The sequence below is a fragment of the Anser cygnoides genome, chromosome 3 (assembly GCF_040182565.1).
Source record: "Anser cygnoides isolate HZ-2024a breed goose chromosome 3, Taihu_goose_T2T_genome, whole genome shotgun sequence".
Lineage (NCBI taxonomy): Eukaryota > Metazoa > Chordata > Aves > Anseriformes > Anatidae > Anser > Anser cygnoides.
This window is the reverse complement of record NC_089875.1, coordinates 25,974,023-25,990,628: the sequence shown is the minus strand read 5'-3', so window position 1 is coordinate 25,990,628 and position 16,606 is coordinate 25,974,023. Positions and strand designations below refer to the sequence as shown.

General features: G+C 46.6%; 1 protein-coding gene and 1 long non-coding RNA gene across 6 annotated transcripts in view; one reads left to right on the top strand and one right to left on the bottom strand.

Annotated features, from left to right (window-relative positions):
- Window positions 1-337: 337 nt before the first annotated feature.
- Window positions 338-3,744, bottom strand: LOC106031513 (uncharacterized). The gene is made up of 3 exons (XR_001204334.3): window positions 3,401-3,744; window positions 2,174-2,301; window positions 338-1,806 (listed from the first exon to the last, which is right to left on the bottom strand). It is a non-coding gene; the product is annotated as an uncharacterized lncRNA (long non-coding RNA).
- A 3,339-nt stretch (window positions 3,745-7,083) lies between these two features.
- The window catches only part of TRERF1 (transcriptional regulating factor 1), a 99,808-nt gene continuing 90,285 nt past the window's right edge, over window positions 7,084-16,606 (top strand). For 2 of the 5 annotated variants that reach the window (XM_066993760.1, XM_066993758.1), the window contains exon 1: window positions 7,086-7,452. The gene's annotated coding sequence lies outside the window, so the exon portion shown is untranslated. Of the gene's footprint in view, window positions 7,453-7,526; window positions 7,839-16,606 lie in introns of those variants that run through there. The other 3 variants (XM_066993762.1, XM_066993761.1, XM_066993759.1) reach the window with 3 other exon arrangements.

Genomic DNA, 16,606 nt, shown 5'->3' with positions numbered 1-16,606 from the left:
TGTTTGGAGAGTCACAAGCCATTTGATTGGGATTGAGGCAGTTTCCTGGTCTTTAGAAGCAGAATTTGTCCACCAGAAAACATACTGTAAGGCTCCACATATTTACTTATTCCTAGATTTAATTGTCATCTGCTGCCCTTCAGCTGCTGCTGGCAAAAATTCCATGGCTATAGAGCAAATTGGTTTTCCTCTATTACATGTTGTTAACCTGCTTTATAAGGGTCTCTCGAAGTTCCCAGTCTCCCTGTCGCTATACAGTAACTCCATCGCATTTTCTGCTTTCTGTTTTTCAGTGCAGGACTCGGCTCCTCAAGTGTTTTGGGGCAACCACACAGAAACACCGACACAGAAACGTAAATGTGCTTGTCGTTTACTGTAAGTGCATTTCCATCACCATAAAAATATGTGAACCAATACTGCTTATTTCAATTTGATGTATAGCGCCTTACATCACTATCTATAAACACATATATTGTATATATACTGGATATACAATATTAGCGCAGGCATGTTAGTTAACAGTATTTTTTTTAAAACCATGACAGCTGTATCCTTACATTTTAAAGGCGATATCTGCTCCCAGCCACTTATGTAAGAAACAAATAAGCAAGAAGCATCAAGACCTAGAGGTGACCAGTAAACATGACTATAGCAGACTTGTATAAAAATTCAGGTTACAGTTCTAAATGGGAAAATCTAGAGCAGAACATGTGAATGGTTCTTTTCTTTTAAACTCGCTTAACAAGGCCAACATAGAGTACATTCAAATCTGCATAAAATCAGCAAAATAACATGCTTCTGTGCTGAGGAATATAGAAGAGAAAACTGAGAAAATGCTGAAAGAAGGGTGATAAAATTACTGTGACAGTTCCGATCAGATGGCCTTCTGAGCTCTTTCCAAACAATACGTAGTGTGCTATTTACAATGTTGTATCAACTTATGAGGCAAAAATCCTGAAAAAATAATACTGTTGTGTCTGGACTGAAATTCACCACATATACTGGAAACCTTTAATCTCGTTCTTTGCTGTCGATGTAGACTTGGACGTGGTACGCATTGTGGTAGGGAACCACACTGACTTAATCATATCTGTATTTAGATATTATCCTTCTGTTACAGAAAATGACCTAGATTAACTGAAATTTGAAGTTAAGATCCCAGGCTTCACTCTACTCCCATCACCCATCTTTTCCATAACTGTTTACCTTCTATCTTTAGATATTTTATTTTTTCTGCATATAACCACTTAACTTCTCCTTCCCAGAAGGTATGATTTCTCTCATTCAACAAACACCTTGTAAATTAGCACAGCTCTGCGTAATAAGCCATACTCAAGCCTCTTTTTGTTTATGTCAATTTTACCACGTGACGGGAATTTAAAGCCAAGCAAACACAATTCACGAGGACTGCTGGGGACACTCAACAGAAGTTGCAGGAGACTCAACTTTAAATCTGTCCGTGCATTTCAGTGGATTTTGAGTTGACGGTGTCTCTCTGTAATGGCAGGTTCCATCTGTAAGTGAATTGAATCTTTGCGTACGGGACTGTGTATTTCTTCCCAGCAGAACAGCAGAATGGCATTTAGAAGATGTTTCTTCATGCAGCAGTTCAACTCTTACCACCAAGAGTGCATGAAAAGACAGGAGGATAAAGCTTATTACTGCTTGCACATCAGGCAAAGCTCAATGCACTTCAAAGTGGACATATAACCACAGGGAAAACTTAGAAGACTTTGTTTCTTATTGTACCACTGCTGCTAGTTTCCAGGATGATGTTGGACTATTTCTGTTCCCCAGGTTATCCATCTGTAAAATGAGGAAAGCATTATTGGGTCCCTGATTGTAAGACCTTATCAGATCTACTTATACAAAAACCTGTAATAGCATGAGCAGATTTAAAGTTTAGAGTAGTTCAAACCACACCATCAACTTAAAACCTGGAAATTATTTAAAAAAAAAAAAGATGAGATTTTCACTTGTGTTATTTTTATGAAGACAAATGATTTTTAGATGTTTATACATTCATAATTTATAAACTTACATAATTTATATATGTATATATTATATACATTTGTAAATTTATAAATACATATGATTGTATATTTTATAAAATAAAACATCTCTTTTTTTATCCAGCATGTGAAAAACCCACACAAATTTGAACATTACTCACTGAGACATGATCTGCAAGATGGTCCATGTCACTGCATCTTGCGCGCACGCACATACATGCCCACACATCACTCCTGACAGGATGTCCGTAGAGGCAGCTCTTCCAAGAGAAATGGGAACCGACACAAGCTGAACAAAACAGGAATGTCCCCTTTAAAACTCCCAACATCTCTAGCTCGTGTTCCTCCCTACAGCTCTCACGCGCTTGCAAAACAGTAATAAAGTCATTGAAAAAAAATCTCTGACTCGGCACTATTTCTGATTTGCTTATCTGCAACTTCTTTACCAAAACATCCCTAAAGCACTCTTTCAGGCTTTACTTTTTTTTTTTTTTTTTTTTTTTTTTTTTCAGCTTATCCCTGCACACAACTGAACTGAGAGGCAGGAAGGCTAAGGCCTGGGTCCCACAGAAAGCTGCTACGTGTCCCCATCCTGCAGCACCCCAAGTGCCCCCATCCTGCAGTGACTTGGTTCACCCAGAGCCAGACCAAAGCTCCTTCAGGCCTTCCTGGGGGAAGCAGTTAAGTGATGTCCTCATATGCAAACTGCTCTAAACTATATGAAAAAGTCCACAAAGTGCTAGTCAAAAGAAAACTGTCACTTGTGGACTTACAGAGCTGACCGCAGTGCATGCAAAGGGGGCTGCAGTCACAGATCTGGGGGGTTCTCTTTTCCTCCCATCGTCTCTTTTTCCTTTTTTCCTTTTCCCCCTCCTGAAGTGGTAGCTTGCTTCCTGCACTGACATTGTTACAGAGCATCTTATCTGCTGGATGAGGCAGAAGCTACGGCTTCACAACAATTAAAGGCAGTTTAAACCAGTGCTGCTGCAAATCCCACTTTGGGGCGCACAGACTTCCTTGCTACTCGTCCGGCTGATTCAGTGAAACAATTCAGGGGAAAATTGCACGGGCTTTCTGTCGGTGCTGGGCACCGATCTGGCTCCCCGTGGGGAAGCACGAAGCTTTGGTGTTGGTGCAAACAGGAGAGAAAAGCCCACAGCTGGGGGCAGCGACTTGTGGCGGGGACAGCAGGACCTTAGCTGTCGCGATTTAATTTGGTTTCAGCTGTCACGGAAAGAGACCCACCGGGCAGGGCTTCCATGAGCAATTTAAATGACAGCCACATGCTTTCAGACTCTTCCCTCCTGGACACATTTTCTGCTCAGTTCATTCCGCTGCGCAATCAGCAAACCGATCTGGCTGAAAGTGAAGGGGAAAAGAAGTCTTACCTCCAGTCTGTTTTCACGCTCTGAGATCAGACACGAGGCTGCTGGTGAAATCTGCAACTTCACCAGGCGGCTGGGATCAGAGCAACAGCTCCACTGTACAACAGGCAGCTCACAGCAGCCACGCTGGGATGACTGCTTGTCCCACGCAGCCTGCTCCTTTACCCAGGCTGCAGGACACGTGGTAGAGCTCAGGGATTCAGAGCCCTGCTGCGTTTCTACTGCAAACTACTCAGCTCCATTACAAACTTGACCTTTTTTTCCTAACTTGCAATGGAAGTGGTAAGAAGTGACACCAAAGAGTCAGAGCTGCTTTATCCTGGAAGCTCTCAATGCCTTTCGCTTCCTGGAGAGAGGAGGCACGGGTGAGGAAGACTGCGCTTTGACACCCACGAAGGCAAGGAAGATGGAGGCAAGGCAGGGGTTGCAAACATTACCTGAAGGTCTGAGAAAGCAGAGAGAGCTTCCTGAGCACTGGGATAACTAGAATGATAGCTATACTTGCTGATTTCTGAGAAAAAACATCACAGATTGTCATTTGTTTTTCTGTATTTAGGTATATGGGATGCTGTGGCTACTCCCCTTATGATGCACAGGGAACACGATCACAGAAAACACACGTTCAGCTTTTTAAACTTGTCTTACCCTATTAGTGTCACTCCTGTAAGGCCCCGGTGTTTCTCGTTTATAAGAGGGAAGAGACAAAGGTAAATGACTGACTAAATCCATTCAGACAGTACCAAACTGACTCAGAAGAGAAAAAAACAGCAACGTCATGCTGGAAAGCTGACAAGTTAAAATGAAAAATCAGGTTCAAACATTTAACCACGAGGCGATTGATAGTTACATCAAAACAGGGGGTAGCAGGGGGCATACGCGCTATTTCTTGAAATCCCCACATTGACTCTTTTTCAGGAAGATAAACTTTAACTAAGCAAGTTATAATCTCAATTAGAAACACCACAGCCCACGTTATGTAGGATGTTAGATTCTGAGACCAAATTTGCTTTTAATCTTGAATCCTGTATCGGGACTCTGTACGGACCACAGGTTCCTTATTAAAACAAAACTAACCCCGCCATGAGTTTCGTTCAACCAACTTGGCAATTAAGGCCCGGTTTATTTATTCATTATTTAAGCTAACGTCCACGACTCAAAATTCAGTCTGGGAAGAGGCATGCAAAATTGAGAAACTGGACAGACACCCGCGTTTTGGCTGCTGTGAGTCTGACCAGCGAGACGCTTGCATACATGTGATTCATGGAGGAGTCTTAAGGGATTTGTTTTAACCACTCCAGCTGTTGAACAAAGGTAGGTTGCCTTCTACCACAACCATGCTTTTTCTTAGTGTTGTTTTTTTTTTTTTTTTTTTTTTCAAAAAAAGCCCACAAATTCAAGACAAAGCCTACTAAGAAAACTTAAGGCATTTGGGAAGATAATGACGCAGCAACCCTGTATCGGAAAGGAATTAGCCAGAAGGATGATCGGAGACCTCTGTCACTTCCCAGCTTCTGTACTTCTTTCATTCCTAAAACAGCCCTACTTAGAAAAAATTAAAATTCATTAATCTCTGACAAAAATCTGACAGAGCGATAGCAGTTACCAGAAGACATTTGCTGCTTTTCTGTTGTTTGTAAGTGGTGGGAGGTTTCAAGAGGCAGCTGAGCCGCCCTGACAGCTCGCTGCTGCTGGGGCAAGCGGCTGCCCCCAGTCCCTCCCCGTCCCGCTCCTGGCCAGGCGCCCCTGCAGCTCCGGCACCCGGCTGTCCCCGCGCAGAGCTAACTGCTAAAACCGCAGGAAATCAGCCCAGAAGGAGAGGGCACACTCTTCTGCTTTGGAGAGGTGAACCAGCCTGCCAAGGCAGCGGGCAGGGACGAGGGAGCGAGCTCTTCCTCTCGGGATGGCGGCGAGCTGGCAGCGGGCGCTCGGCCAGCCTGGGGCATGCAGCCCTCACGTACTTGCCGGTAACCACGGCCAAAATATTGTTAAACAAAATCATGGCAAGCCCATAGAATTATCCCGAGGCTCAATAATGAAAATAGGAATATTTTGTTACTCAAAACCAGGAAGCTCAATCCTCAAATCCTCAAAGATTAGAAGACGGATCAGGAAACTGCGAGCGTCAATTACGGCTTTGTGCTTTTGATGGAGACTGATCCATAAATTGCAGTATGAGTACAAAGAACGGGGTCTGGCAAGGGCCAGCCCCCACCTTTTTCTTGAAATATTGTCCAAAGCTAATAAACTACTTTACTTCATTCAGAAGTTTTATGGATGTGCTTGTTATGGCAGAGCAATAGGGCCGAGCTTACGGCATGTCAGAAGGCTGCCCGATAATGACTCTTTACTCCAATTTAAGTTATACTATGTGTTTGCTTCTACTTGGAGAACTGCAACGCCAACCTGCACGCTTTAGGTAAATCCGGTAGCACCTGGCCAACTCAGTACAGGTTTGTTTGCATGGGTCGGCTGAACAAGTCAAGATGCTGCGACAAACCTACAGTGTTACATTACTTTGCTTATTTTCCAAAGTCATTTTGGAAATCACAAGCAATAGGGGCTATTCTGGGCTTCAGACTAGACACAGAAAACAAACAGAGGCAAGGCACATGTTGAGTTGTGGTTTTAATTCTATTTTCAACACAGTTTATATGACTTAGGACTCCAGCAAGCAAACAAGCTAACCATTGAATCCAGAACTCAGCATAGATTTTGCATAGCTCAGCACGGAGAAGTTACAGTATCTGAATGGTATTTTTCACTTAAGGAGAAATAAAATTAGAAAATGACTAGCTGGCTGGGGGAAAAAAAAAAAAAAACACACGACATTTCTCTCTCGACATTTTAAACAACTGAGACCTTTGCATATAGTACAAAGGAGTTTAACAGCCAGAGGGTGATATCATGCTTTTTCACTCTTGCTCTAATCTACACTGTAAATCAAAACAATCTCATAAAAGGTTAAATTATTAAGAACGGTGGCCCAATGGAAGTGCCATGCAACCAGGAAACCAGGATGACCATAAAAAGAAAATGAGGCTGCTGGTAACCATTATCACGTAGGGCTGAATCAGGAGCGCTAACACCAGAGCCCTATTTCTGTTCCTGGTATAACCCAGGAGAGTTTTGTCTCTTCGTTTTTTCCCCTTCCCGCCCCGCGGAGGCAGAAGCAGGCCCTATCCCACCCGCCTTTCGGTTCCCCCCGCCGCGCCGTCGCCCCTCGGCTCCATCCCGCAGCGCCCCGCAGCCCCGCGCCCAGGGCCCCCCGCGGGCAGCGTTTTGGCGCAGCGCGCCGCGAACGGGAGGCAGGGACGCCTCCGCGGGATGAAACCGGGGGAAGAAGGGCCGCTTTCAGACAACTCGCGGCTGAAGGAATAAATAAATGAATAAATCAGACGGAGCAAGTTGCGGGGGGCCGGCTGCGCGGCGGCACCGACCCCGCGCTTAACCCCGCAGCACCATGACGGGGTTTGGGGGCGGCTCGCCCGCAGCCCTGAGGGGGCTTCGGGGGCGCCTCGCCGGGGGTCCCCCCGCTCCGGGAGCCGCTGACAGGGCGGCGGCGGCGGCACCTGCGCTGAGAGGAGGGGCCGGGGGGGGGGGGGGGGGGGGGGGGGGGGGGGGGGCTGCCGGAGTGGGGCGGGCGGGCGGCGGAGCGGGCCCCGGGGGCGGCGGGCGCCCCTCGCCCCGCCGCGGGGCCGGGCGGCCGCCGCCGGCAGCAGCGGCAGCAGCGCCGTGACTTCCTGCTTCGTACCGGGGCCGGGGCCGGGGCCGGGCGGCTGTGGCTGTGGCGGCGGCGGAGGGATCCCGTCGCCTCCCAGCAGCCTCCTCCCCCTTCTGCTTCTGCTTTTTTTTTTTTTTTTAAGCCTCCCTCCTCTCCTCGAAAAGAATTTGACAGCGATTTTGCTGACAGCGGGGATTTTGGCGCATCGCGGAGAGAGGGAAGAAAGGGGAGGGGGGGGGGGGCAAAGGAAAAAAAATTAAAAAATTAAAATTAAAAAAAAAAAAAAAAGGAGGAGAGAGCCCCGCGGGCGGCGCACAGCGAGGCCGTGCCCGAGGTAAGCGGCGCTGCCCCGGGTCGGTGGCGGGGGGGGAGGTCGGGGGGGCGCCCGTCCCGGCCATGTGCTGGGCGGCGGGGCCGAGCCGAGCCGAGCCGTGCCGGGCCGTGCCGAGCCGTGCCGGGCCGGGAGTTGCGTTTCCTGGCGGAGCGATATTTGTTTGGGGGCCGAGCGCCGCGAGAAAGTAGGACCCAGGCAGCGCGCTGGGGGGAAATTCATAGCGCGGTTCCTCCCTCGGCGCCGCCAAAATAATGCAATGATAGAAGAGCGAAAGGGAGGGGATTTAAACCAAAAAAATAAAAAAAAATTAAAAAAAAGAGAGAGAGAGAGAGAAACCCGAGCCCCGCAGCCGGCCCCGCGTGCACTTGTTGCAGACTTCACGCCAGGTAGGGGAACGCTTGGCAAGTTTCATTTTTGCATGAGCTGGGGCTTCTGTTGCAAAAAAAAAAAAAAAAAAAAAAAAAAAAAGTTTGCAGCTGACTTCTCGGGCCGCAGCGCCCGGGAGGCGAGGCCCTGCCTGCCTCCTCCTTCTCCTCCTCCTCCTCCTCTTCCTCCTCCCGCGGGGGGCGGCGGGGCGCGGCCCCCACCTGCCCGCCGTGGGGCCGGGGGCTTCGCCGCGGGGGGGGGGGCGGCACGGCTGGGGGGACCCCCCCGGGGGTGTCACAGCATCGGGTTTGGGGGCCACGGCCCTCCAGTGGCAGCCCCACGCGTGGCCGTCCCCCCCCTTGCCCCTGCGTGGCGCTCCCCGCAGCCTCCTCCTCCTCCTCCTCTTCCTCCTCCCGAGCGAGGCTGCGGGGTGCGAGGCTGTGGGGACGCGGTGGGGACGGGGTTTGTGCCCGCTGTCCCCCTCCGGGAGAGGGGCAGGCAGCGAGGTGGTGGCTGGAGGGGCGCAGAAGCGTGTGATTTTCCTCTTCTGTCCTAATTCTGGGAGGGGGTAACGAAGGAAAACTGCTAGCCAGATGTTTAAATAGCAGAGAGATGATTTGCAAGGGAAATTAATTGGCAGTTAACCAGTTAATAAATGGATAATGCCTACTCATCCTTCTGCCGACTTCTCAGATCGGTTTTCATGCCTACCAGCCCAGCCCTGAATATTCAGGGTGTGAAACTTAGCGGTGCCGGCACGGCAGTCCGGTAAAATCTGACTTCTTGCTGCTGTCCCAGCGCGGCCACGCCGACCATAATTCCTGCAGCCGCCGGTGACGTCCGTAGATTTTTACAGAGTAATCTAAAAGCAGCAAAGTAGATATGATGACCCATAACTAAACTATTTATGGAAAACGTTGCAAAGTACTTAACTGCGTGATTAACGTGGTGAGCAGGTAATCACCGGGGGTAAAGTTTTATATCTTCGACGGCTGTAATTTTGCTGTATCTGCTGCAGTGAGGGGAGTTCACTGCTCCAGCTTGGGCCTTGCCTCCCGGGCTGCTCCGCAGGGCGATGCCGCTGCTCCTGCGAGCATCCCGTGGGGCGCCCTGCTGGGACCTGCCTCTTCCCCTCGGTCTGCGGAGGCATCGTCGCGATAGCAGAACCCGCTCTTGTGATACCGGCCCGCTCTTGTGATACCAGCGTGTGCGTGAGCCGCTCCTGCACGCTATACAGGCTGCCGTTCGCCGTGATTGCTTATCTGCTTTGTGGTCCGTTGGGATGTTACGTCGGCTCAGAATGGAGCCGTTTCCTTAATAAGACATATTTGTCTAGAAATAACCATTTCACTTTGATACCTGCTGGAGTGACGTGGCGTGAAGTTCTGTGGTATGTTACCTTCTTTTCTGAGGCTTATCCCAGGCGCATATTTAACGTCCAGGGTGCTACTTCATCAGTGCTCATGGAGGCCTAGATGGCATGGAAGCTTAGCTGTGTGGCTTTGTAATTAATAAAGTCATGCCAAATAGACCTTATTTATTTAGAACTTTGATAAGTGATTTTTTTCATATGAAGAAAACATGTCATGTGCGTTTTCCTTCTATAGCTGATAGTCTCATGCGCTTTAGAAAAAGTAAACGCTGGTATATGCTGTACGTGAAAATTTTGTCACAAATAAATGCCTTTATGATATTTTCCACTACAGTTGATAAGCAGCTAGAGTTTCTGAAGTTGGGAGACTCCAGCAAGGAGCTGGGCAGCACTGTCGGGGTGGCAGTCAAATCAGTGTGTCTTGAAAAGCCCAAATAAGAGTAATGCAACTTTAATGGAAAAACAACTCTGATGCACTTCACTGTGGAAGCTGGCCCGAGCGAAGAGTGCGGGATCAGCCTCTTGGCGAAATGATAAGGGCAGCACTTAATCACCCTGCCATCGATGCGTGTCCTGCCCGGGGCACCCGCGGGGAGGGATGGGGCCCAGGAGCGGCCAGGTAGGGATCCTGCCTTGGCCAGGGTTAGCGTAAATAAACCACAGCATGACTAACCTCCCTATCTAACACTGACTCACGTTGCATTTGGAGAGGCTGAAAAAGGCTCCATGTCTTATCCACTTAATGCTCTCGACCTCTGTGTTGCCGCTGATCACGTGCCTCTGGTTTGCGTTTAAGACCGGAAAGTGAGTCCTTGTTTCAGGTTGCTTCACTTTTGGGTAGCGCTCAGCAGGGCTGGGTAGGAAAAGGGAATTCCTAGGCTGGAAGCTCAGGAGCTCCATTGCTTGTACTTCTTCAGGCCATTTTAATTTTTCCAGTGATGTGTTGAGGTTTGTCATTATAAACTGAGATTGTAACTTAGCATCTGGTAGGGAGTGTGAGAAGAGTATAAGGAAAACAGTCACATAATGTACTGCAAGTTTCCTAAAGCAGTGTGAGATAATATTCTGCTGTGAATATTTTAAACTCTTAGTGTAATTTTTTGTTTGTTCCAATCTAGTGGGGAATATGTCACTTAGAAACTTGCTTGGCAAAGCGTTGGAGAAGGCGTTCCTCTCCCTTTCCCAGTTCTGTAACGGGACAGTACTAACCTAAAGAGAGGCCCCCGGGTCTGTAGCGTCATTGTGAGATTCTGGTGTTGGAAGGCTGCGTCTCTTTATGATGTGTCATAGCAACTTGTGAGATAAGGCAGTTTCATTTCAGCTTCCTTAGAAATACTTAAAAAAAAAAAAAAAAAAAAAAGGCAAGCAGTGTTTGGTAGATGTAAAGTAATTGTTGAAGGGGCAAGAACTTTCTTCCCCCCTTAGGCTTTTTTTGAGGCTTCTTGGCTTCCAGCGAGGAATCATAATCAGTCGGTTTTTCCTTTTAAAATCAGAGGGACCCTTTTGCCTCTCGTCCACCTGTGCGGTGCAGACAGGAGCACCTCCGAGCACACAGGTTAATACTGCCCGGGGTAGCTTCCAAGCCCTCTTGTGTTTACATACATCGAGCAGCACCGGTGGTGGCACTGGCTTCCATGGAGCTGCTGAGAAGGACCATTGCCGTGTGTGTCAGTGTTCGTACGAGGGGGGGCTGGGTTTGAAACTAAAAAAAAAAAAAAATGGAGGCAGCGAGTTTTGCTGCTTGTGAAGGTTTAAAACCTCTTCATAACTTGTCTGGTGCTGAGAAACCTATTATTGTCATCAATAGCAGGGCTGTGAGGGGAAATCGGGCCTTCTAAGATAAAGACAAAAATAGCACGTTCAAATATATTTTAAGAAAGGCGGCTCTTCCTTCAAAGAGTGTGTCTGAGCATGGCTCAAAGAACGGTGGCCAAAGTTGCGTCGTTTTTTTTTTAATTTGTGTTAACTCTTTGCTTGAAACCAGGCAGATTGAAGAGATCCACTCGCTTTTGAGCAGGACACGCTCAGGAGTGAAGCTGCCTTGCAGATTTTGGGGAGACATTGCCCCTTAGGCCTTGAGGTGCGTGGTCGAGCCCGGCCGGGATGGCACCGCGGGCAGCGCGGCGTGTCCTGTCAGCACTGCTTCGTGCTGGATGTTGGCTTCTGCGGGGAAGAGTAATTAGGACAGGCGTTAATTTTCTGGCTCCCCAGCTTGGCTGTGTGGTGATGTGGGCCTGCTGGAAGCAAGGGGCTTGGAGCATCACTGGGCCAGGTCCGCCAGGCTTCTGGCTATCGGCTCACCCTTAGGGCGCGCGCACCTCGCATCGATCAGAAGAATCGACCCAAGTCCTGTGACATTTCCCGGCTTTTCTCTAGCTCTCTGTTTCAGAGAGTTCTGCTGAGAGAAAGAGGACATTGATTTGTGTGGGGAAAAGCTGGAAAATGTGCTCAGACTACAACCCGCTGCCTCCGAAAGCAGAAGGCAGGCGCGTAGTTCGTCTTACTTTCTTCTCAGGGGGATAACGGCTTGGGAGGCCCACAGCATGCTCTTAATGGATGCCCCGTTACCCTGTAATAGGGTATTTTTTAGAGATTAGGCTCTACGTATTGCAGTGGGGCTGCTGCAACATTTTGGACAAGTTCTGTAGTGTTGGGTGCATTTTGAGGTTCTGAGTGAAACAAGTCTTGTGGTTTTAGCTTACTCTGTAACAAAGGGTAACGCGTCTCACACAAACAGCCCACCTAAGTTTTCGTAGTTGACTGATGATTTGCTCTGGAAAGACCCAAAATGCTGATATGAGGTAGGCTCGAAAGGTAGCTGATTCTTTCTTTTTGGCTTGTCTTTCTCCAGTTTACAGTTCAAAATGTGTTAGGATTTTATCCAGTTCACTGATACTCAGCTTTCCCTCGGCTGGTCAGCTTACTTTCCAGGAACGTGGACACAAATGCCGAGCTTTCCTAAGCTACTACTGAGGCCTTTATAAATCAGCCGTCCTGGGCCTTATCACAAATTTTCTCAAGTCTTTTTAGTCCAGCAAGAAAATGGTTGCTGCCTTTCCCCTCCCTCCTCTTGTCAAGTGCTCATTGTAAGATTTTTGATAGAGACTGCATTGTGATATGTCCTTGAAGTGCTGTGCTGCAAGGTTTTGTTTTGCCTTTTTTTCTTTTTCTTTTTTTTTTTCCTCCTCTCTCTCTTCATGTTTAGACTTCATTGCATTTATAGCAAAGCAAGATTGTTGTAGATGCTCTTTTTTGGTATTTGTTTTGTTGTTGTTTATCAAAAATCTTGTGTTCTGTAATGAGGAAAAGCTTTGACTCGGGTACTAAAACCTCCAGCAAATCCTGAAGTGTTAAGGCTGCAAAAATATGGATTGGGGAAGGATTGCTCCAGCAAAACAGGCATGGGTTAAGTGTTGAATTATCAGCAGCTCTGTTTTAAAAGGTGGGAGATTTTTGTTTGCCCTGTCTCAAGGCTTTCAGGCTTCTTCAAGGATGATAGGGTCCGTCTGAGATGCAGAACTTACACCAGGTACTTTCTCTTTGAATATTAAATCCTAAATAATTCCTTCAGCGTAGGGCTGTGAAAAACAAACCCTGTGAAGTAGGTGACTATTCAATTTAAAATTTGGTAATGGCTGAAAACTTCTCTGTCTTAAAGTTGTTTGATTCTTAGTTGGCAATAAAAAGGTGCTGTGCAGACCCATTTTTGTCTTTGTTCTCTGCTCCCCCCCCCCCCCCCCCCCCCCCCCGCTATTTTCATTGATGGGGAAGTTTCATTTCCTTTATTTATATATTTTTAGTGTATGGGTGTTTGGGGGGTGTGGGGAAAGATAGGAGGGAAGTCCGTGTTCTAGTTTTTGTATTTAAAAGAAAAAAAAACTCTAATGCTAATGGGTTTAGCAATGGCCTGAAATACATTCTCCCCTTTAAACTAAAAATTCTGCTGGTAAAATAGTGCACGTTAGGGGATCGAGGGGTTTTGTAACAGTTCTGTGTGGGTAAGAGTCCTGTATGAGATCCAGTTGTATTAGCAGAAGAGTATTTTTCCCAGTATTGTTATGTTTCACATGCCAAATCAAAACTAGAAATGCCTTTTCTTGGAAGGATCTCTATTTACATTTGGAGGGTTATGCCAATTACAGCTATATTAACAAACCCTTTTTTTTTTTTTTCTCTCTCTCTCTTAATCTTACACTTGACCTAAATAGTAACTTCTTTCATTTTCTTAACAGAACATGCAGTACAGTCCTAGCGTGTAGTTTTGGAGCAGCCAGTGGGGTAAACACTACTGTCCTACGACACGAATGCGTATGGGCACTCTTGCAGGATTATGGTTTTAAGGGGGTCCTAGTGAAACAAATGCTCTAGGAGCTTTGCATAAGTTGAAATAGCCCTCTGCTATGCATGCAGAACTGAATACAATTTATCATTAAGTAGGAAGTATATTATTCATATGCTGTAATACTTTCTTTCTTCCAAGTGACTCCACTTACTTTAATTTTGAATACAGCTTTTAAGTCCCGCAGATTTGGAAATGCTGCATTATAGATTTGTGAAAGTTTGGAGGCATAAGATGAGATGCTATTAATGCTCACTTTGATCAGAGGCTGAAGATTATGTGGACGGTGCAGCGACACGTGACGTGGGAATAGGTAAATGGGGCTCGTTTGGCAGGAGCGTGTAGCTCCTCGCTGTGTCAGGAGGGCTGCTGCTGACCCTTCTGCCTGCTGGGCTTGTGCCCTCGGTGCCGCATCTCTGCTGCTGCCCTGCAGGCTCCTTCTGGGGACAGAGAGGGCATGCTGGTGGAAGAGCCTGTTTGTACCAGAAAGTCAACTGAGTAGTAAATAGTACTGCTGTTTTTTCACGTGGAAATTTCGTAGTTACTTGCTCTTTTTATGAAGTTAAGCCTTGCACTGTTAGCGACAATAGTGGGGTATTAAATAAAGAGTTGGATACTGACCGGTCTTTAAGTGATTCACATATGCCACAAGTCTTAATACTTAAAGACCCTACATAGCTAAGCTGAGCTTTCTTTTCCCCAAAAATTCAGGCCACCAAAGCCCGGAGATGTTTAGGATGAGTTCCTTAGTTATCTTGCTGTTGCTTCCCTTTGGCCTGCCTCTCGCTTTGTCTTGTCCTGAGCATTGGAGCTGGGCTTACCTTGCGGGGAGGTGGTCGTCTTTCGGTTGAACACGGGCTGCCTTCAGCAGCGAGAGCACCTCGCCTCGCTCTCTCTCTGGAGGCTGAAAGCATCACCTTTGCAATGGCTCCTAGGTTGACGTGGGACTTTAAATAAACACGAGCTCTGTGGCCATTACCAAAGCTGTGTCTGCTGAGTGCAGGAGGTTACAGTCCCCTGAACCGCAAGTTTACATTATGTGCAGCTCAAACCCAACTGCTTTGAGCACAGCAGTTGGGTTGCTGCTCGTGCCCCTGATACAGTGGAGGGAAATAGGTGGAAGCCGTCCAGTTGCCAACCCTTTGGATTTTGATGGAACAAAAGAGATAGTTAACATTCACCTACATGGAAGCTTTGCAGAAGCGTTGATACTGCCGCCTCGCTGGCCTGCCATGCGATTCGAATTCACGCAGCGGTCTCCCACATGGTTATTTGCATGTGTCCACCTATCTCTGTTTTATATCTGCAATTTCAGTACGTGCTTCCAGAATTATTTTTTTTTGTTCATTTCCAATCATTCTTCAAAGATAACTGGCAAAACCAACAGGCTGGTTGTGATTTTACAGCAGTAGAAGGTAGACAACTTTGATCTCCTTGTTAAATGAATTTTCTTCATGTGTGGGCTGGGTGTGTAGTGTGTTGATTTAGTTTTTATTGATCAGTGTAAAAACGTGAATTCAGCATCACAGCAATGATAATAAACAAGTACTTGCAGTGATATTCTAATGAGTTCCTGGCAAAAATAGGGCAGAAAACCATCTCAGAGATTGACATGCTTTAGTGGTGAGATGCTGAACCAAGACACGTTTTATAAAAAGGACTGGGTAAAGCTGTTTGAAGTTCTGACTTTCTTTGGCAACACAACTGATGCGAGCAGTAGCACGTCAAGCAGGGCAGAACGCGGTGTTTTGTACGCATTTGAGCGTTAGCAATGGCTTTCTTGCCTCCTGTCCAGAAGGACTCCCACCATCCTCGTCACACCAAGATAGGGCAGGTTGTTGGAACCAGGTGTCTGCTTTTTTAGGTGACTCTGGACACAGGCAGCAAAGCACTCGTCACTGCAGCCTTCATCTGCAGGAATGCCCCGCGAAGCATCCGCACGGGCTTCAGTAAGCCTGCGCGGCCAAGCATTAGGTACAGAGGAGAGGGAGGCTGCTGAATTAGCAGACAATTTATGTAAGGAAAAGTGAGATTCATATTCATAACTACATTGAACCCGTATTTATGAGTATGATAGGAGCATGTCTTCATTTAAGGTGGCAGTAATTCTTCTAAGCCAGCATGTTTGCAGAAGCGCGGGCAGGTAGCTTCTCCCTCTTTTTCATTGATGCTGTGTGTTTGCAAGACTGGAAGAAACGTCTCAGTGGAGATGATGGGCAGTAATTCTTTGCATTTTTTCATCAGCTAGGCTTATTTTATGCTGTCAGTGAGTAAACTGGTATCTGAGCTGCATGGATCAAGATAAAAAAGTATTGTTAGTGCCTACGTGTGTTTGAGAGAAGTAGAAAACGAGAAGCAAAATTTACCTAAAGAAAAGTGGTGGTTTTTTTTTTTTTTCAGGACTATGAAATTTTGAAAGAGCTAGATCATAATGAACTTTAATACTTTTCTAAAGTTGCTGCTATTATAATGAAAAAGCATGAATAAGAGAATATGCCTTGCAGGTAAAATGAAAAAAGGCTTCTCCATTTGTATGCTTGAAAACCAAAAATGCATTGCAGAGGATGAATTTTACCCTTCATTTTGCTTGTAGTAAAAATTAGTCTTTGAAGTTAAAAACAGCTTTAAATTTAAAGAAATAATACACCTGAGGAGGGAGGTACACAGAGAAAACACACTAGGTTAAGTGCTGTTTTGTTAATGAAAAGTCTGTGTGTTAAGCCAACTGTGGCTGCCTGCGTATTGAGGTTCTGCTCAAAGTGAGCAGGGGGTGATAAAATGAGGAGCTAGCAGACATGTATTTCAAAGATTTCCAACTGTCCAAAGGAATTTTAATCTGAATATTGAGTGCACAGATATAAATGAGAGCCTAGGACTGCAGAATTGCAATAATTTATGAAGGGAATGATACTTCCATGCTTCAAGTCTGTTAGCATGCGACTCCTAGGCTAACTACTCGATCGTTAGTTAAAGTGGGGGTTCATTAAAATAACATGGGCTCATCTGGTTTTAAAGACTAGCTCTCAGCCGGTAGGCGATGGTCCAAAACTCATAAGGTTTCAGTGCAGACTTTGTGG